The 23,749-nt window shown below is 30.8% G+C and overlaps 1 protein-coding gene across 2 annotated transcripts in view; it reads left to right on the top strand.

Moving 5' to 3' along the window:
- The window catches only part of LOC113518967 (homeobox protein caupolican), a 62,432-nt gene that overhangs the window by 33,543 nt on the left and 5,140 nt on the right, over window positions 1–23,749 (top strand). The gene's annotated exons all lie outside the window — the stretch shown is intronic.

Genomic DNA, 23,749 nt, shown 5'->3' on the forward strand with positions numbered 1-23,749 from the left:
TATCGAACTATTATCTAGCATTACATATCTTTATCTACATACATATAAATATACCTACAAATATATTTTTAATGTATCACACGTTAAATACTAAAATTGATTGATACAAAACGCAATAGTTTGACGTTATAGGCAATATTTGCTCATCCGCAATCGTAATGCTAATGGTCATTATTATTATTTACTAGTTTTACCCGTGACTTCATCCGCGTGACCGGGATAAATGAAGCATATTCCATCTACATCTCATATAGATGTACGAATTTAATTAATAATTTAATGATTATGAATTTAATTCTTCTTTCGAACCTTTCGAATTAATCAATACGCAATGCGCATATAAGTATAAATCATATATATATATATATATATATATATATATATATATATATATATATTCCTTGTCGCACTTGTACAAAAGATATGATGGAACAAAAATACAAATGTCACAACTCATTTTTATCCCTAGAAATTCGTATGAAGCAACAAAGGGAATGAGAATAATATCAATAAGAAAGAAGGAAAATTCGCTATAAAAGTCTCTACCATTCTACGAGTAGCTTGACTGTGTGATGTAATAGTAGGCTAATACCGGCCTCTTATGGAGCTTTGTTGATTTTCCACAACTGGACATGAGGCGTCAATTGATTGTAATTGATGATCATGATACAATATTATAAACATTTATATTGTATATATATACATACTTATTGATTGATTCATATATTTTATATATGAATCAATCAATAAGTATGAATCATTATCATAATATTAATATCATCCATTCATCGTTCATTTCTGCTATAGGCCTCCCTCGTAGACTATTGTCCTCATCGAGAGACAGGAAAGAACTCGTACACCTAATGATGAGATGTTAGATTTCAATTCAAATGTAAATGTGTAACAAGATGGCATTATTACAATAATTTCAATTAATATTAGATTTTTTTACATTTATTTCAATTATTAATAGCAGATTTTTCATTAATTCTTGATATTGGTTTTTATTTCTAGGCATTATCATGTACCTATTATTTCTGTGGTTAATATTGTTAGTCTCCTTTTAGGTTTTGTATTACGTTCTCGCTGACTACATATATTTAAACTGAATCAATTTTTATAAAGACGGACTTTAAAACTTAGTACTTTTACTTTTTTTTATTTGGAATACTACGAAATCTATTGGCTCAATCTATGACCAAATAATATTGCTTGTAGTATCATCATCATCATCATCATATCAGCCGTTATCTGCCCATTACTAAATGTAAGGCTCCCCCATAGACTGCTATAAGGAACGATTCTGGGTTACTAGCATTCACTGACTCCCTGTAACGCATTTGAGGTCGTAACTCCATCTAAAGAAGGGTTGTGTTACACTGCGTTTGTCGGTATGGTTTCGCTACTCAAGAACATTTCTTCTCCGTCGCTTGTCGGTTCTTTGGACCAGCCCATTACTACTTCAGTTTGCTTTCACATTCGGGTTATGTCGATCACTTTGGGTCTTTTGCGGATATCCTCATTTCGGATTCTATCACGCAAAGAAACTCCGAATATAGGTAGCTTAGTAACTCAAAGCTTTTACATACTGGGCATGGCTTACTACATGGGCAACCGTGTAGGCTCATGTTTCGGTTTCATTAGTCATCACTAGCAATACACATTGGTTTTAGACCTCCGTCTTCAAACTTTAAGATATTTTGGATGACAAAATGTAGTTTGTAAAACTATAACTAAATAAAAAATGTGTAATTTAAAAAGAGGTTAAATTATTCTGTTGACTTTCTTTGACTGAAGTTCTAGATACATTTATCGACATTCCCGCTGTTAAGGTAAAAATATTTTACATGCTTCTCGGCGTACTTAAGATATTACGGCCATTAAATATGAGCAAAGTAGAGCAATGGACAAAATTTGACAGAATTGATATCGTGACGTTTATATTAAGTGAAAAACACATGTCGCGTACGAGATTAACTTAAAAAAATACTTACACAAGTATATATATATATATATATATAATTGTAAATATATAGTCTGGAGTCCCCACATGTTCAGACATGGTATAATTTGCTAAAATATGACATGACATTTACGATCTGTGAGCGCACAGACGAACGTACCCATAATACATAAAATGCTGCTGCTAAAACCATAAACCTTCCGTAGTTGGTAAAAAGGAAGTTGTTGGAGCTAACAATATTATTTGTGTATTAACAATGTTTGTATGTATGTTGAATGTGAACCAAACGTCTTGATTTATACGTTTTTAATTGCAGTGATGCACGCAACGCGAGCTCCGCGAAATGAATATAGATTAGACGTTAGACGTAGACACTCGTATATATACATATGTATAACAGAATTTTCTATATTCAATATTATTAATGAAATATTCTTTTATTTAATTATTAATATATTTCACTGGCATCAAGACAGTTTTTAATGTACAAGTTACTTATTGATTTAAATTTACGATTAAATTAAAGGGGAATTAAATGAAGACGATTTTAAATTGTATCAGCCTTGTTATATTTTGTTCTAGAATTCTGGTTAGAAAATATAATTTTACAAAATAAATCTTGAATATAATCTAAGTCACAACTGAAGACATATTCAAGGACTAAAGAAAAACATGATTACTAACAAACAAGAAGTACAACAAATCAAAACTTGCCAAAATTTTAAACGTATAAATCATTCGGATGCAATAACAAGCGTTAAATAACGCAATTAAAACGTTGTAAAACTTTGTGGGGGAATCTTTGTTAATAACGTAATAGGAGGCTTCGGAACGGACACGGCAGGTGTGATACCAACAGCGGCCCGGCCGATACCTATCTCACACCTTAATCACTCACGTCGGCAACAATCCGTAATGATATTTACTATATAAACAAGAAAACCGACCGTAATTAAGTGCAATTAACTATGTTACACAGTATGTCAGGAAATTTAATAATGCTTATCAGTGAGTGGCTTAATTCTAACGTCGCGCCGTCTGAGAAACCAAGTGCTGAATTAACGATTTGGACTTGAAATTTTCTAACTTAAAGTTGTGGAAAATTAATTATATTATGATTATTTATTTGTTAAAGTTATTTATCGTTTTGTCTTTAATGGCGAGTATTCCAATAAAATATATTATGACATACTAGCTATGACCGCGACTTCGTCTACGTGACCGAAATATAAAATATCCTGTATTAAATAATTACAAGCACTGCATGTAAAGCCGTGTGAACTCTGCATAGACTAGGCTTCTCTTCCTTTCCTATGGGTGTCGTAAGAGGTGACTAAGGGAGGGCGAGGAATGGGTAGCAGCGTCCTTCTTAAAACATCTTCAAAGCCTAACTGCGGTTGCTTATCCACCTGCCAAGCGTGGTAACTAATGGCAAAACCCTCCAAAGGGGAGGCCTATGTCTGGCAGTGGACACTTAAAAGCTGATATGATACGATGATGACTAAATGTATGCCAAATTTCATCATTATTGGTTAATAAACTTACTTTCGTATTTTTAACATTTCTCCTATAAGGAAAATGTAAACAGGTGTTTGTTATTGGGTCGACAAATAAATATATTTATATACAATATATATATATAGTTGCAGTACCATCAATGAAAGTGTACAAAAATAAAACTTTATAACTGTTGATTACCACTTTGGTTAAATATATGTAGATGTTACTTTGACTTCCATGAGACAGGCTTTGCCTAGTAGGATTATAACTATATTGTACAATAGGCTAATTTTATTTAAGGAAATAAAGTTCTTCTATTACTTAAAATATTATAAGAAGAATCCAAAACTTAAATTAGCAAAAAAAGATAAATTTTAAATACTTATAAATAACAATTCAATTGCAATTGGTTTTTTTAGGATTACGGATAAATTTATTCTTAAATGAAGAAGTGGTGCAATTAGTGTCTATAGTCGACACGGTTGCTATTTTCTATCAGGTGGGCTGTAAGCTTGTTTGATATTCTGTATATCAATAAGAAAATCCAAATAACGCAGTTCTAGAAAAATAAATAAACAAAATTGTCATGGTAATTTGATTTGCATCAAGTATATCTAGTCTTTGATAAAATAATTTGAAATGTAAAAACACGCTTTTTCAATTTGTTTCAACATTTTGGCATACCTACTACATCAATCATAAAAGCTTTGAAGTCAATATAGCAGTTTAAAACTCGACAAAGTGTTTTATGGATCTTCGTCTATTGTAATAATAAAACCACTCGGGAAGTTCTTACCCACAATTAGCCTGAGGGAAGCTTGGAAGGGAATGAAGAGTGACATCGGGCCTGTTCCCAGAATGACTCGAACAAACAAACCCTCTTTGCCCTCCGCTTTCGCCCTCTGGTCACTCACTTAGTATAAAACTGGTACATTATGGTTAATTTATCTTCTACCTGCCAACTAATCCATTCTATGCCTACATTTAATTCAAAGAACTCTGTTAAACTTTTAATGCTTTATATTGTATTTTAATAGATTACGCTCTATTTATAATTAAATTAATACACAGAAGTACAAAAATAAAAAAGTACAGTAAACATTAACAACAACATTTAGTTTTGTCAAACGAATACATATTTGAATTTGAGAGATATAACATTCGAAATGTTATAACAGTATAAAGATGATAAAAATAATGCAAAGCTATTAAGTATTAGATTAAAACATTGAACACATTAAAACTAACAACAACAACAATTACATATCCTTGAATGCACCGACAAAATTAATTAGGTCCCTTATGAGATGGTCGCGCCGGGCTCCTTTCGAGGCATTTACCCGTTAGTTGCGTCGCTGGACGACCATCGGTGTCGGTCGTCAACCGTCCGCGTCGTGACTGGTGTAGCAACCACTACCGACACTTCCGCTCTGCACCGATATAATTACAAACGGAAAATTCAACTACCAACACCATACAGAACTTAAGTAGACGAATTTCGTCGAACCGATACACCGGGAGAGAAGTGATTCAGATCACGTACCAATCTATTTGGCCCCCGCCCGATATCGTGCACACAAAGTAATGATTACTCATACCCGCCAAAGTTTATTTACGACAGGAAGAAATTGCGATTGTATTCTCTTAATGGTTATAACTTCCCAATATGACGGCGCCTGTCGGTTCATGTTTGAACAAAAATTATGGCAATACACCACCGGTTGGCATTGTGAATCAACGATGGTAATCGTTTCTAATTTCAACTATTGTTTCCTGTTAAAATATGCTTAAATCATTGTCTCACTATCGCTGTCCGTATCTATTTTTTGTTGGAAGTAAAAAAAAATATTATGTTAATAAATTAATGTATTTTACTCGAATAATGTAGGAATGTATACTCACATTTATATCATGTGTATATTACTTGCCTGTGTTTTTTCTATCCGTAACATGTACAATGTACGTACTTGGAATATATTTACTCGTAAAAAACAGTTCGACAATTTTTTTTTTAAATAAAAAAGCTCTAAACAATTTAAGAATTATAAAAATTATTAAACTAGAAGACACATTTTAAATATAAATTGTGTGTATTTATGTGCAATTTCACTAAAAGTATTCATCTACAAAAAATGTCGAAAAATTTACTCGCTAAAAGATTAGCGTATATCTCCAATAGGGTGACCAACAAGCAAGGGTACGGCGGCTTTACTTTGACAAATTGTCGATCACACTCTCTAGGGATATGGTTTAAGACTCGACTTTTTCACTATTCTAGTAGCTGCTTACTCAGGACTAGTGATTTATAAATGGGTAAAGAAAATTCTACACATATCTGCTATGGCTTGCTTTCAAGCAAATTATTTTGTCGATATCTATCGAACCAGCGATGAATGGAATTTCAAAAGTGGAACAACTTAATTAAATATACAGATAAACGTATCTTAACTGCTATAAATTTATATAAACTTATAAATAAGTATATTTTGATCTAAAAAACTGTGACTACAATTGTAAATTAAACACATACATTGATGAACGAGATATTTTGTAAATAAATAAATATTTAATACAATTTAGAAGTTGAAGTAGATTTTGAAATATAACAAGCAATTTTTCACTTAGCAAAGAAATGTGACAAGTTTAATCTAAATTTAATAAAAATAATAAGAAAGTGGTAGAGTTAGTGACGTAATCACGTAGCGGACACAAAGAGATAAAGATGAATTATAAATCTACTCTCTTTATCAAAAAATTAATGTTAAAAATAAACAGAAATGAAAAAAGTTACGTTACATTAAGAAGTAAAATCTCATTGTAAAGAAGTGAAATTATTAAAAGATGACTTATTAAATAAATAATCCATAATCCGGAAACTTAATAAACATGTTAAAATAAAGGTTGTTGACAACGGATAAATATTATTGAATGAAGGAGCTAAATACTAAACATGGTAATTCTTTCTTGATGATAAATAAATGGAATGCATTGAAAGAAACGTGCTCTACAAACGGGAATTACTTGTTTATAGTAACCAGTCAAACTATCCAGTTCATCAATTGCCTACATATCTGCAGCTAGCCATGTTAATCAGAGGCTTTTGAATATTAACATAATACTATTGCTTCCGTCAGTAGCTGAGGCTAGTTTAAATTCAATATTTACGATATTTCTTTTAATACTACATTCGACTGTTTTATTTTTAAATAATTGAACAATTACCAGTGTATACTGATGCATTCAGTGTAAAACGATTCTACATAATTAAAAACAGCTACTCAGTTACATTAAAAACGCAATATTTATTCAGTATTATTAAACTTACTGTAACCAGTTAATGTTGGTATGTTGTTTGCACGAGTATTGTTTAGCCTTTTCGACGTGTTTGACATTAGCCATACCGGTGTACATAATAAGAAGGTGAGAAGGAATTTATTCCTAAAAAAAATGTGGCATAATGTAGTAGTGTGACATAAATGTCATCGTATGCGTATTTTTTCCAGCTATTATAGGCATATGTGCTCTTTTTGCTATATATTGAAAACGACAGAAAGGGACACTTTTACTGGTATTCCAGGCATGTGTGTTTTTGTCATAATGTTGTAAATGACGGAATGACTGGGATATCACTCCCCCATGATACACTTAGGTCACGACTTGTTAAGGACTGAATTATGAAAAAAAAAAACAAATAATAAGATCGTTTGGTAAATTATAAATTTGATTTCTGATGTAACAAAACTAAAGTAATTGCCCAATTTTACAAATTACTTTTAATCAAGTATTTGTACATATTTTACTACTTATAAGAAGTCGCATAACATAAATAAAAAAAATAACTACATGCATCTCTTTAGCTACAGATGTACTTTCCTATTGTTACTAACTCTACAAGTAAAACTGACTAGAAATTTTTAGATCCCATTTCATTTAACATTATCATCTTTCAGATTATATCGAGTCTCTATTTCCACTTAATTTACAAAAAATGCATTTAAAAATATCTCTGACTCTACGTTCGTTTTTACAGTATTTTGCACATTGTAATTTAAAATTATCATTTTTATAAATGTACTAGAAAAAAGTTTTAATTAGCCTTATTGAAAATAATAATTTTTGTTTAAAATATTAAAATAAATGAATGGTAAAATTAAAAAAAAAAATTATAGTATTTGATATACGAAATTAATCGTATCCAAAATATCTGTCGAGGTTTTCCCAAGAGACTACAGTATGGGGTTCTTCAAAAGGTGGGTAAAGAGGTTTCTTCAGGGTCGGCAACGTACACGTGATACCTCTGGTATTGCAGGTGTTCATAGGCTACGGTAACCACTTACCATCAGGAAGGCCGTATGCTTGTTTGCCACTTCAGTGGTATAAAAAAATACTTAAATAAATTATTATTGTTATATGTTAATACATTTTAAGTAAAAATAAAAAATGTTATGGTTTAAACAACAATTCTCCACTAAATCTATGTAGATACATGTCAAATTTGGCTTGATTTGTCTCAATACATTCTTATGTTTCAGTTTTTAGGTAAATTTTTTTTTATTATTTATATTTAATATTTTTATATTCATTAATAACATAGTAACAGATAATTTAAAAATTGGTATCCTTATTGTTATGTATTTTTTGATTTATTTAAGCTCCACCTCGTTTTGTTGTAAATATTTTCAATGCATAGAATTCTAAAATAGGTTTATCAAATGTACACATTAATATATTTCATCTAGAACAAAACTCCAAGCTTACTTAGGTCAAACTGTGAAAGTATATTAGGTTGTAGATCTGCAAAAAATCAATATCTTGTACGTCTAATTGAAGGGCTATGTGTCATCCACGGAACTTTGTGCTACGTGCAGCGATAATAAGAATCATTCATACACGTACCCTCACGTTTTGTGTGGCCAGTCAATTCCGGACATGATGTCACCGTCACACTTGCACAAGCGGCTTGTACTGACACCGTGGCCAGTCCGACTATGGTAACAGCACACAGTTAATCGTGGATACGTGTACATACGACGATTTACAGCACAAAGTGCCAGTCCTCCCGTGTATTACCAATCTATGGAACAATAAAGAGTACGCGCGACGGCATATAAATGAGTGGTGGTGTATGCAGGGGACGCCGCTTGTCCCATTAGTAACCCGCAGTCGGTACGGAGTAATTGACCGGCGGGCTAATTTCATTCTAGGCGCATTTGACGCTTCCTCTTTCCTTTTTCCTATCGGTCAGCGTCGGGCACGAGGCGACTCACTCAATGTGGATCTATCCTCTTGCAACTTGAAAGACCTATAAACCTCATATGTTATCTACGATGTGCTACGTAACTTATTGTCAATGGAACACCAATTTGTGGTTTCTGATAAGGGCGTATGTACGCTTGTAGGCAGTTTGTTGTATTTGGTCGTGTATTGGTCAGCGCATTGTAGACATATGTAGTCAGGCTAGGTAGTTATCGTTCTCGGCTAGTTCATATTATATATAGAATGAATGTCATTCACTGCATTTTCTGCTTTCAACATCTGATCAATTCTTAGGATATAATTCTGAATACTTGAAAATACATTATATATTTCTTACAACTATCATAATATATATAGTTCTTGCTATATATACATATAAGCCTAATTTTATATAATCAAATTAATTATATTTTTATGATTATATTTGGGATTGAAATTCTTCTGAAAATTAAATCTCTAATATTCTAGACGATTCTAGAAATAAATTATTAGATACTATATTAAAATTGACATCCACTATAATAGAAATAGAATGTAGTTTCAACAGAAATATCAAATGAACTACATAGCAGAAATAATTTAGGTTATTTCCTACAGAAATAAACTGTAACATTGCAGTCGACCGTTAATATTAAAGAAATATCGAAACACTTGCACAATTCACTTACTTCTATTACGAAACACTATCTAGCTGCGTCTAATTCAATGTTCCCGTCGATATTATTAATATGTCAGTAATAAAATGAGACGTGACCTTAGATAATATATGAACCGTAGTAGCGACACTTAATTTTCACTAGTTTATATGTTCCACATAAGTCGTCTTGTGAGGTCTGATTATCAGCTGCGGCGCCAGTGCAATACGCAACGATTCATGCTCGTTGGTTGATGGCTGATATGTATTGACGACTCCTGGCATGTTCGAGTAAATAAACTATTGACATTCTGATTTCACCAAGAGTTCAGAGCGCAACAGACTTTGAAACAAATGAACAAAAATAATTCAATCAGATCAAAGAAATAATCTTAGATATTTATTAAAAGGTAATTAATAAACGACTTATGAAAGTGAATTAAGGAAGATATGTATAGAGGCCTTTATTAAAGGCATTTGACACTCTGCCCTTTTTTTCTACCTCGTAAAGACCTGGCGTGTATGTAACCAGAATGTAACTAAAACAAAAATTAGGTTTATTTTTGATTAGGTATATTTTTTTAAAAAAACACAATACTTTACCAATGTTGACTTCTACTGTATTAGAATACAAATGTATTTATTTATTTATTTATTTATTTATTTATTTATTTATTTATTTATTTATTTATTTATTTATTTATTTATTTATTTATTTATTTATTTATTTATTTATTTATTTATTTATTTATTTATTTATTTATTTATTTATTTATTTATTTATTTATTTATTGGAAAACCAACAGCTTACAATTTATAGCTTAAAACAATAACAAATTATCCATATAAAAAGCCAATAACAGGTTTTCACTGACTTAGCGATATAAATTTGTCGTGGCTAGAGTAATTATAAAATTTAGAAGGAAATAAAAAATAAAAAACTACACTATAGTATATCATAACAATAGTTACTAGATTGTGTGTGTGTGTGTGTGTGTGTGTGTGTGTGTGTGTGTGTGTGTGTGTGTGTGTGTGTGTGTGTGTGTGTGTATGTGTGAGCTCTTTAAATGGATATATGTATATATATGTTTCAATGGAAATGACAAAATAAAATTAGAGGTTTTGAAGAAATATTTCAGAAAGTTTTTTTTTATAAGTTTGTTTTGAAGAGTATGTAAAGAGATCCACTTCTTTATTTAGGAATTATATAATATTAATAATTGTTTATGTATTTTATGTTTTTAAAGGTAAATCTTAGTAAATATTATTTCTATGGATGATACATCCATTAACGGAATAAAATTTTTCATAAATATAGACACTTAAATAATAACGCGTGTGTTATAATTTGAATTAATAATATTCAAATCTCTTTACAATTAAGAATATATATACGTATTTATCTTAAAAATTTACAAACCATTTACTTTATTTATTTTATCAACAACCTTTTGATTAACCGATGCAAAATGGCAATCTTTACATACAAACATAAAAAATATAATGTAGCCATTATGGATAAACTGCGTACCTATGATATGAGATTAGATTAAATATATTTGAATAGAGTAGTTTTGGTTTTAAAGGTTTCAGTTATCATAATTTATATACCTAATTATTAAGCACATGTACAGATATAATACATGAAAAAAGTCACAGTGTGCACGCATTGTTCTTGACTAAGGCTATATTGGCCTATGAAAATGTTATATTTTAAACATTTTAAACGACAATATGTCAGCGAAATTACTGGGTACATAGACATAATATCTTAGTTATCAGTAATAAGAACGCATAAGAGGTACCAGGAGTATGACAGTATACTCTGTAGTGCCCATGGCGCTGTTCATATCTACAGGCGTTGTTTATCACTCTCCATCCAATAAGCATTTTGCTTATTTTCCACTCGAAGTTAAATAAAAAAATCAATAATTGTACGCTTGTGATAAAATCTAATATGTATTTCAAATAAAATAATCTTTGACGTAATAAATACGAAGTTGCTTTGTTTAATAAAACATATGTCGTTGCAGTTTTATTATTATGATTCATTACAGTCACACATGTTACATTACTACCTACAATGCCGTATACCTTGAATAAAATATTCTTTCTAAATAAAGTTTAACTATGACGAATTTTGATTAATTTTATTTACACTTGTTTCTATACCATTTACTATTTCTTGTATATGTATTTATATTATAGTTCTGAACTTGAGACGTTTTTACAAAGACTATAAATTACTATACAGCTATATTGCTCCTATATTTCTAAAGTAAAAATAGCCAAATTCCATAGGTCTCTGTCCCTGCATATGTCATTTATTTCATCCAATTTCATAACTCGTTTTATACATACAACCCAGCGATTTCAGAAATTCTTGATATTTCCATCAGGTAGCGTGCTTACTCCTATGATGATCATTATTTTGTTATAGTCACCATAACAACTCCATATCATCCCATTGCTTGACACAAGCCTCTTCCATAAATAAATAATATTAGCCTATTGATAATTGGCCAGCCAAGCGGCTTTGTAAGATAGGTTTATAAGATTTTATTTCTAGATTTCTTTCTTTTATATTGATATAATGTATTTTGTTACCTTAATCATCTCTTACGATAATATAAGTACGAAAAGGAAAATAAAACAATTTTGTTGATCTATTATAATAATAGGTAATAAAACAATCAGATCTCCAATTATCATGTACCGTGTTAATACGCTTGAATTTCAGAAATAAGAGAAACTAATAAACATATCACTTCTAGATAACGTATCAAGATAAAGCATATATTAAATTTAAAGTTAGACCTTCAGTAAAACAATTGGAAAAACCTCATCTAATTCGGTACAGTAGCTGTTGCATCATATCACGACAAACTTACAGACAGATAGATAGACAGACAAGAAATTTCTAAGAGTTATCGTTATGGCTTTTATTACTGTTAATAAAACCTCTCATATCAAGTTTTCCTAAATATCTCCCATACACAGATATCGTGTAGTTATAATTTTATTATATTAGTAAGATGATATAAAACTGTACATTGTACACATCTGCTCATTGTAAAATGTTAATGTAGAGTGTGTTGTTATTTTCTTTGATTATATTACTGTTGTGAAGCATTAAGATATTATTAATTATTTACAAGCTTCGAGTTTATAGCAGACCATAAAGATATGTTTATTATTTATTTCTTTCTGTCCATATAAAGATAATAAAATTATTAATGTTAAAGGTAATTGTATTAATTAACGCCAACTATCAATACTCTTAAATCATAATATTCTCTTTAGAAATTTTACATAATTGTTATATTGAGATTTTGGTGTAAATAAAATTGTGGCTCTATGTGACGGCTGCGAAGTAAATATAAATAGACATCACATAGAATGGAATGTATTAAAGATGATGATGGCCAGAATGGGAGTGAATACGGAAACAACTGTGAATACGAATGGAGAAAAACGGAAGATGAAAATATGTTACGTCGATCCCAAATAATAACTGGTTAAATTGGTGTAAGGGTAAAAAGATGACAATGAGATGTAATGACTGCAAAGTTTCTTTAAGTCATCGAATAAAATCACTATTGCTAATATTTAATTACCCAAAATTAATATTGTATAACCCCTCTTATGGGGGAGGTTTATGTTCAGCAGTGGACAGTTAACGGCTAAAATAATGATGATAATAATGATGAATATTATACAAACACAAACCTAAAATAAGGAAATTATATAAATGTGCAAATATAACATCAAAAATACATATTACAACTATAAGAAAGTCGGTTATCAACGCTGAAAGTAACAATGATAATTGAATTTTTATAAGTTACTCAATACTCTTTTTTTATACCACTTGTGGTGGAGACAAACAAGCATACGGCCCGACTAAAGAAGCCAATAAACGCTAGAATCATTATGCGCGTTGCCGACCCTGAAGAAACCTCTTCCAAACTCAATACCCTTCCGGCTAATAACAGCAAAATAATATTGTTAAGACAAGAGCGGACAATCTTTCTATTACCGTTATACAATTTGATCATAAAACAATTGACTTTAATTATAATATCATTAACTTAAACTACCATAGATATAAACACTTCCTAATACGTGTACATACATTAATAAGTATAAGTTGCTTTGCAAATAAAAAAATACAACTGCCTTAAAAAAGTCATAACCATTACCAGTCGGAATGATGTAAGGTTTCTAACAGTATCTCATATATCAAAATGTATTTAGTAATTTAGAAGTTATGGTGAAATAAAGAAATCACATACTTACATGGACGCTTTAATATTACACCCCTTTTACGAATACTGATGAAAGAAAAAGAAATATACCCATCATTCTCTTCAGAATCAGTGATATTAATCACCTAAATCTACTTACGACATCATTCTCGTAATTCTTGACTTGAATCTAGTTAAAACATATTCAATTTCTTTCTCCATGTGTGTACCTGTATCAAATTTTAAAATGACTGAATGAGTCATCATTCAAATTCAGCACAATAATTGAAATGTAATTTTCCAACAAGATAAAGGCCATGCGAAAATTTGAAATCAATATAACAATTATAAGTTTAATTTAGGTACTGTCGGTGCAGTAAAGATTTCTAATACACCGCGCTTAGTCTCATTGAATTGAATAACAAATACGACGTGACCAGTGAGCGGTAGCGTTGTCTTTTCCGGCCGGCGATTAAATTTATTTTTAACAACGATACATTTCAAGAAAGCAATGTACAGCCTTTTTCATTAATGCTCGTATTGAAGATAATGATGATGGATGTATTTTTTATGTTAATTAATTAAATTACATTAAAAGTCTGCACAAACGAGTTGTACTTATTTCAATTTATGCGGAACAAAATTCTTCGTCTCATTAGTTACAAACGAGCAAAAATTTGTATTATACATGCAGACTATTTTGATGGATAAATCTAAAATTCTAGGTCATCTTTCATTTTAACCAAGTTTCATTAAACAATCTAACACATACCAAAGTTAGCGGCAGGATCTTAGGCTAATTTGTTTGTATTGATCCTAAAATCGTTCAACACTCCACAGACTAAAATGATCTGATATTAAATGTTAATAAAATATAAAATCAACTCAAATTTATACATACACGTATTCATTTGCCTAAATGTAAAAATGCTTATCTTTAAAATCATCAATTTAAATTTGCATTAAGTGTATCACAAAAAAATAAATGTTAATTTTAATGTTTTGCACTATCTAATTAATGCGATGACTATCAGGTAAGAAGATTAACATTTCATTAGCCTTTCTGTGTGTAAAAATGAAATTATTAAAACTACGATGTCTAATGCAAAATCCAGTTATAGTACTTTTTAAACATTTGTTTTCAATTCAAGGTTTCAATTCGAAACGTAGTTAGGAGACATTTAAAACATTTGTGGGTATTAATTAACAAATAAATAGGTTGAATAATTTGTTCTATTATAAAATATAATGAAGCAATTTATGCAAATTTTAAAAGGTCATAGTTTGTCAATGAATAAAAACGAATTATATCAATTATTTTGCATTTATAAATTATTAACTTTATCCCGTAATTTTTTGTTTGTAGCAAGATAAAAATATCTTCTTCTTGTTTCTCTTCTATATGTATATATTTCTATTTTTCTATATTATATCTATTTTTATTTTTGCACCGTATTTTATTATTTAAATTTATTTATGTATGACTGAGTAATAAATATCTCTACATCTTTACAGAACTTCATAATTATAATATTAGCAGTAGCTTGGCTGTAGCATCACTTCGCTGTTCAGAGCTGCAACTTCAGAAATTGAGATTGCTCTTATTTTTTGGACAACAACCTCCAATAGGAATGGAACTCAAAGAAAATTAAAGAATATTAGCAAAATTTCGTTTTAATAAATATTTAACTATTTCGTACAATTTATATTGAATAAAGATCAACACTGGGATCAATACGACACATAAAGAATTTGGTTTTAAAACATAAAATCAAGAAAATGGGTTCTGATACACAGAACATATCGCTTAAAAATAGTTTCATGTCTCGAAATATATATCTTTATTTTAATAATTAAAATCTATCGCGGACTATATATAATACTCCAAATAAATGACAGAATTAAATCTTCTCTTTTCTTTAGGTCAGTTAAAATGCATAAAAATTGTTAATAAAACGAATCAAACGTTAAATTGAGTTAAAATTATTATTATTGTGATTCGATTGTGATTCGTATGCTAACAAAATGCGATATGAAAACATAAATAAAACAGTGATTATAGTGACATATTTAGGTATAATTTTTGTATTATTTATCAAAATACCGCATCGGCTACTGGTGACACAAAATCAATTGCGCAGAATTTTTTATCAACACAAAAATAAATCTTTTGATCAACCTGCGATTCATCGATTAAGCTTTGTAATAGATAATTGCTTTAAATTTGTCATATATTTATGTATGTCTAACAATTTAGGTGAAACATTTTATAACATTGTTGATTTATATATAACTAAAATTAACACTAATTATTTATATTTTTTCGAATTACTCTAATATTGTTGGCCGTAAACGGCTTTTACAGCTTCAAACTTCTCCAAGAGTTATTCCTGGCTAACAAGCATATTGAAATTATTATTTAGTTATAGAAACATTTTCGAAATTGACAAGATTTAAACCTTCACCTTCTGCGCAATGCCAAAGCCGATGCTCTTACCAGTTGAGTTACCGCTTCACAGGACGTCCTTCTGAAATCGTCAGTTGCAAATGCTTAGCACTTGTGTAGATTATGTAAATAAAAGCCTATTAATATTATAAATACGAAACTTTGCAAGAATGGATAGATGAATATTTGTTACTCCTTCACGAAAAGGTTACTGAACGGATTTGAATAAAATTTGGTACACGGGTGGGCTTTACCTATTCTTACCCACTATATACGATACACTATGTACTCATTCACACGAACGAACCTACAAGTCACAGCTAGTTCAAAATAATAATTGGCTTCGAAAAATTTTCAATCATTAAATAATTAACAATTTGCAATTAGTAAATTGCCAAGTATCAAATCATAAATAAACGTTTAATTGATAAACTTGTTTATATGCTAAATCAAAAGCACACCAATCAAAATCATTGGCAACATAATAGACAATTAATTAACAGAATAATACAACAATCGCATCTTGCATCTTTACATATATATATATATTATAAATGTGATATTAAATTTGTTATTTGTTTATTAACTTATGGCTCTTTAAAGATCTACCAATCGTTCTAAAAGGTATACACCTGGTATTAGAGATAGAAGAGGAAATGGGCTACTTCTTGTTCAGGTCAAGTCGCAAGTAAAAACTATTGTATAATAAGTTGATAATATTATGCAGTAATAATATTTTATCCTCTTTATAGGGGATGCCTAGCATATAGCCTAACATAGCCTAAACATAACAAAGCCTAACATAGGGGAGGTTTAGCAGTTCAACATTACTTCAAATTATTACAACAACGAAGAACTTCAGTCTATACTTTTATATGATTAGCCATGCCATACATATTTATTATATTAATATGTAATACTTATTACTTTTTTTTATCTAGTACTTATATATTTTGTTATAAATTATTTTTTTAAGTATATTTATTTTAGTTATAAATTGATTTTATTAAATCTCTAAAATACTACTTTAAAATACCAGTTGACTGGTAAAGAAAGCCATCAAGCATTAAGTCCTCCCTGTCGACATATTTTAATGTAAAAGTATAAATAAATAATAATAAAAAAATATTTAATAATTATATTAGGAATTTTTTAAAGATCTGATTAAATAATTGTCGATTTAAAATCATAAAAATATTATTTCGAATAATATTCTACATCAATTTACAAATGGTTACTAATGATTGCGTAGTAGAATCGAATACTGAATATATGGTAATATTCTAATATTTTTTAAGTGTTGTAAAACTATATTTATATCTAGTCTATTTTTTATATAACATATTGCATATGTTTAGTAAGTAGGTATTCCACATATTTTTTTATTAAATGAACAAGTACGTAAGAAGAATTAATAGTTGCATATTATAAATTAATGCAATTATAAGAACAGATTGTTGTTTATTGTAAAAATTAAACAAACTTTTTTTTAATTTTTTTTTAAATCTTTAACATTTTTGTTTTAATTAATATGTAATTAGATTCATTTCTGAATACTGCTGAAAGCTGCTTTTGAATAAAGTATTAACGTTTACCTCGCCAAATTCAGTTGTGTATTTCGTGCAGCTACTGTTTATTTATAATCTAGTAATGAGTCCTGGTTGACACAATAATGCCGTTACTGTCATGATGTCGTATTAATTAAAAATTCCCTGCGCTCAAGCGTTATCTTAACGCAAACATCGGGGTCAGCCAGTTTAACAGAAAAATAATTTGCCACTGATAGATAGTGAAGACAATTTATACCTTGTTTTCGTCAAGTTTCTTTTCAGATATGAGGATAAGATTGATGTGTAGGGATTTAAAATAATGTTGGTATTCATCATTAGCTCTTTCTGTGATTCGAAGAGGAAGTTAAACGAAAATGTCACGACTGGATGGGTATAAAGTAACTCGAGAACGAAAATTGACATTAATTAAATAAAGAACTAACCCCATAGGAACTGAACAAAGATGGCGCGGTGGTCGAATCGGTGGTGAGTTACGGTCGGTTTGTCACGTGACATGCGCCGCCCAGGTCTCTAGATAACACGCCCTTAATACAAGCTCATTTAACGATTGGCCGTTCATTAAACGTCCACCACAGCCGAAACGTACTCAGTCGATTGTCGGCCTTATAATTTGTGATTATTTACGTTCCGAGCGGGCTTCCCTCACGGTTGTTTCTATTAGGGGTTTTTATGCATGGAGTTGCCCAATTAGTCGTCGTATAGCATGTTCGGGTGGCAGCTATCGGGCGACGTGAACGCGTGCGGTTGGCCGTAATAGCGGCTGTTAATGTGTTTTTGGCGTGCCGCTACCGCCGCCCTATCTGACCAATATTTTGGTGCTGTATCGTACCTTTTAAAACTCCATACTCCGAGATTGGTCCTCGCGTGCGACCATTTCTATATTACGACGACGAATAATTAGCTTCATCTGATATTATTTTTACGAACATGGTAATTTACTTGTAGCATGAAAGGCGATGTTTGTGTTGGAAATGTACTTTTTTTTTGAGGACAACGTATTTTATACTTATCAGATTTTATTAGCTAGTAGTGTATTAGTTATGTGCGTTTATTAGCCATAATACATATATAAATACGATGAATATCAGGTGTAATAGCTAATACATAACATATATATATACATCACATAAGGTACATACATAACTATTAAATAATAAATGTTTTATATATGCATATAAAGATAATATAGAACTCATTCTATTAGTTATTATAAACGTAACTTTTTTCTAACATCCAAATGATTGCGTCATTCACCGGGGTGAACAAGTCAACTGGAACTCTCTTATACCTACTTATATGGACAATCCTGGGTCGTGTTCTGTATTGGGGAATCACATTTGCAGACCGTTCGATTAGTCTAGCCAAAATAATATTTATAGGTTAGGCTACTCAGAATAGACCACTCTAATTTTTAGTTGTGAGAAAGCAGTAGATTTCACTGCAAGGTTAATCGTAACTCTCTGTTATTAAAGTAAATTATTAATACCTAAAATAACAAAGCCAAATGATAGACAACTTTTTAAAACTATATACGAAAAGTCATTAAGTACAATGACACTAAGTAACGTGACACGACATAGCCGCTAAGTATTTTTACACAAAAACTGTCACTGCTTTTATTAACGCCTCTTTAAATTTCATAGTCCACAGATTATCCTATAATTCGTTGAGGCGTAATAAAAAAATGTACATCTATTACCTTACAAAATATCGTTCCATGTAATTTTATATGGCCGATGTCACTGGTAAATTCGAACTGTTGAGAAACGCTATATCTCTCTTGTCTCCGGCTATCAAGTCGGCATGATTAGTCAAACAAAAATGCGTATATAGTTACTGGTTTGATTAAACGTAAGTTGGGAGTCACAGTTGTTCGGTGACCTTAACATTTTTGATTAATGTAGCCGATTGTCAGATGTTTTATCTACGATACCTAAAACGTTCTATTTTTTACTATAAAAATGTTATGAGACACATTTTTTATTATTTAAAGCTCCATTCGATGTTTTCCCTCGATCACGTCACCGTCTTTATTTAAAGCTAGTAAGAAATCATTAACTTATTGAAATCGATATTCAGAGACGGTATCTAAATCTAAGTAATAACTAGGGTATCCTGATGAAGAATAGAAGTAATATCAGAATCTGAAATGAACAAAACAAACGTTAATTTAATTAACCCATAATTAGGCTACCTAACTAATTGTATTTTATTTTCACCAATATCTTCTACTAATTTTTGAGGGTAATACAGAAATAAGGGAATAAATATCTTCAGAGATAACAATTTACAGATAAATTTTATACGTACAGATATTTATCGCGAGCACTATTCCAAAAGAAACAAAATACAAAATAATATAATACATGTAATTGCGGTTGCCAACTCTCTCATATACTGGCAGCACCTCCTTTACGGGGAAGACCTGTGTTCAGCAGAGAACAGTTGATGTGATGATATGACGATCCTGTCATATATTCGTATGTTTATTTTAAAGTGATAAAGTATATAAAATATTATAAAATTAAAATAATATTGTACATCAAACCTACTAATATTACAAATAAAATCTTTTTAAATTAAGTTTATTAAAACTCTGTATGAGTTATTAAATATTGTTTACTCGGTTTAGGTAATGTTTATTTGTAGATAATTAAAAAGAAATGTGATAAAATTTGTTACTTTAAATACCTTTTATTCTTAATAAGACATATTTTTGTTTGCTTGATTTTGACCACGCTTTTGAACTAAGACATCTTAATATGTACTGAACATATGCATATTGCAAGTTTAAATATATTTTCGGTAAGAAGAAAGATTTTTAAATACCTAAATCATGTTAATCACGCTAGAATGACTGAAATATTTTAAAAAATATCGATCACTATTTTCATTTGGGATTTTATAATGTTATTTTGTTTAATGTGTATTCAGTTATTAATAAAACTCTATAAAAAAGAAATCACTGCAGATTTATGAAGTAAATCTCCTTATAATTTCTGATAAAGCAGTATACATGTAAAAATTTTTGCAATCCTGTTTTAACAGCCTGCGTGCAAACAAGCTGGCGAACCAATAATAATCGAAAATTGTAACATAAACAGTACAATGGAAATCACATATTACAAATCCTGACAATTAAGCTGTAATGTCTTTCATTTCACTCCCTTCCAACCACTAAAACCGAAGTTAACTAACAGACTACAAAATTGTCTCTTTTAACTTTGACAGTCATTCGTGTTTAAATCATGTTTCGGCTAAGTGATGATTCAGTTTCAAAAAAGTACACAACAAACCAACGCCCGCTTGGAATGACTGAATTAAATTGATTTCTCTATTATACTCATTAACCTTGCAATGTGTGAATTCCTACGATGGAATTGTGAAAATTATATCAGATTTAAATGTAAATTATAATTACTTTCAATTATTATAGCCAATATTTCTGTTTTAACGTTCCGAATTATACACTTAAATATACATAATATCCAATTTGGAATTAATAATAATCATATAATAGGTAAAGTGATATCTAATCACTTTAATAATAAATTAAAAATATAAATCCTTGTCTTTATAACTCTCGATGAACAAATCACATCCTACCCTTATTGATTTTCCAGTTAATCAATAATGCAAATGTCTGCCATTCGCATTCCAAATGTCAAAGCATACAATAACCCGTAATTCTATTACTTATTAACAAAGCTACCTACAAAGCCCAAACCATATTGATCTATACAAATACTATTGTATGACGAGTTAGCTGTATGGCAATTGTACAAACTGTCGCCCTTCTCGCATCAGTGAGTTCAATATTGCAGGTATTAGTAAATATTCACCAGTTTTTAACGCGAAAAATATCTTCGTTGTAAACAAAATAACGTGACGACGCTGAATTTATTTATAAATTCTTATATCTTATTCGTTATTTAATGCATATCAACAACGATAAGGATACATAGTTATAAGAAGATTCAATTTAAAGAATGTAACGAACTGCTAATAATATGATATAAAGATATATAAACAATATTTAATATTTAAACACAGTGATATCATAACATTACATTATTTCGTCATCGTGTAAAAAGTATTTTAAATGGAACGCTCTTGACCATTGTGCTTCATCCTTTTACCTTTATTTCATTATTATGTTGTGACTCTCAATTCGAGCCCGCCTCGTACCGCGTTTATTGCTCGTTCTGAAAAATGTTTACGTAACGGAGACAAAGAGAGACCACCCCTTCGATATTAGGCGAGTCGATAACTAATTATTCATTAAACGCAATCACAAACAGATTCAAATGCGAAAATGTTAGGGCGAATTAACTACAGTGGCGGTCGGTTTTAATAACAACGACATTGAGTGCGAGCAATATTTTTGTGTTTATCTCATTTTTATGAGTTTAAGTAGGAAGCGTGAGGTGGTGCGAGAGATAGGGATTTAATTGAAGGCGAGGTGGTGGAGGATGGGTGGGGGAGTGTAGCCGCAACCGCCCGCCTGGGGCGCGGGCAGACTGCGGGGGAAGCGAAATAATAAAAAAAATGAAGCCGCGCACAGCTATCCCCGCGAGCTCGGATACTGTGAAAGTGGCATGCCGTGGATAAATGAAGGTTTTTTGTTTGTGGAATACGCCTAAGCCTGGCGTCGCTCCACTTTCGTATTGTCGCTTGAATTCTATGGATGTTAGTTCATTCATAGGGTCGACTGCGACGCGAGCGTCATTAAATTTATGTCGCCTTTAAGCGACGTTTTATCCACAAATTATCATATAGTACGCCCGTTCATTCGGTTCGCCGGGTGAACCGCACGCCGACATGCTTACTCGAGTTAAATGAACAGAAACAAAATAAAATTAATTTCACTTCATATTTATTTACGAGGTCGCATTCGATCGGGGGCGAGAAGTATTAAGTCAACAACGAGCTCGACAATAGAGAGTTTATTTCGTCGGGCCATTACGAGAATTGTAACCATACTCGTTACTCTTTAAGACGCAAAATTGATTGCAGGGTTTAGCGATAAGGGCTGCTGCCCGTCACTTCTGCGATTTAAGTGACAGTTTTATTAATTTCCCATACTACTCATCCCCATTTTCCACCCTCAGTTTCCGACAGAGCTGCATTGGCGGCATATGGAGACGGCATCCGAACCGCGTTTTATAACCAACAAGTTATAAAATTTTAAACAACACATTTCTATTTAAAGATCGTTACTCGCAAATGAAAATTTATTGCGTTGCTAATATATTCTATAATTAAAAACCTTACATGTTAATGAATTACATATAGATATGTAGTAAAAAGATATAAAAATAATTATAAGAAATACAATAACTAACATCTGGTAACAGAACACCTGGAGCCAAGTCAATTTATAAAGTTTGTTCCCAATCTTTATACAATCCCCGATTGAACTTGCTATATTATCTTATAGTCTAAGGTAATATAGCAACAAGTCATAGATGGCGTTTGGAAGTCGCCTTTATAGTTATGTATATATTTTTCGATTACATATTAACAGTAATAAGCATGGACATTCTGGAACGGTCATAACAGACAAAACTTTCACGAATATTTATGAATAACTGTGAAATAGTTTATTTGTATTCATCATTTTTGGTACTATTAGCATTTTCTGAAATTACATTATCATAGTAACACTAACGGTCAATATTGATTAAAATATAAAATGGAATAAGGTATTAACTAAAACAAACCGAGCACTAAGCTTAATAGAAATGTGATACAGGGGCTGCATCCTAATAAAGATAGGACAATTCAAATAACGGCGCGCGGTCCGCCAACAAATGCGTACGTCGCTGTCTGAGATAAGCCGGAGCTTAGCGCTGGCACAGCAGTGGATGCTTTATCTCGATTTCAATTATTATGCTGGCGCTTTCATTGGCTCAGTGAGGCGATCACGGGAGCGGACGCGCCCAGGATTGGGGCGGTCTATCCCCGTTATCTGAAATCTTGCCCAAATCAGACTTTACCATTTACGCTTGATCGTTCTTTTAAACGTGAACGTTCCGCTAAAGAGATGTACTCTCGAGTTGTCATTGCGAAATTGAATATCTATTAAGTTTAGAATTAAGATTATTTAATATAGTATTTTGGATATGGAAA

The sequence above is a fragment of the Galleria mellonella genome, unplaced genomic scaffold (assembly GCF_026898425.1).
Source record: "Galleria mellonella isolate WM207_F2 unplaced genomic scaffold, CSIRO_AGI_GalMel_v1 utg33, whole genome shotgun sequence".
Lineage (NCBI taxonomy): Eukaryota > Metazoa > Arthropoda > Insecta > Lepidoptera > Pyralidae > Galleria > Galleria mellonella.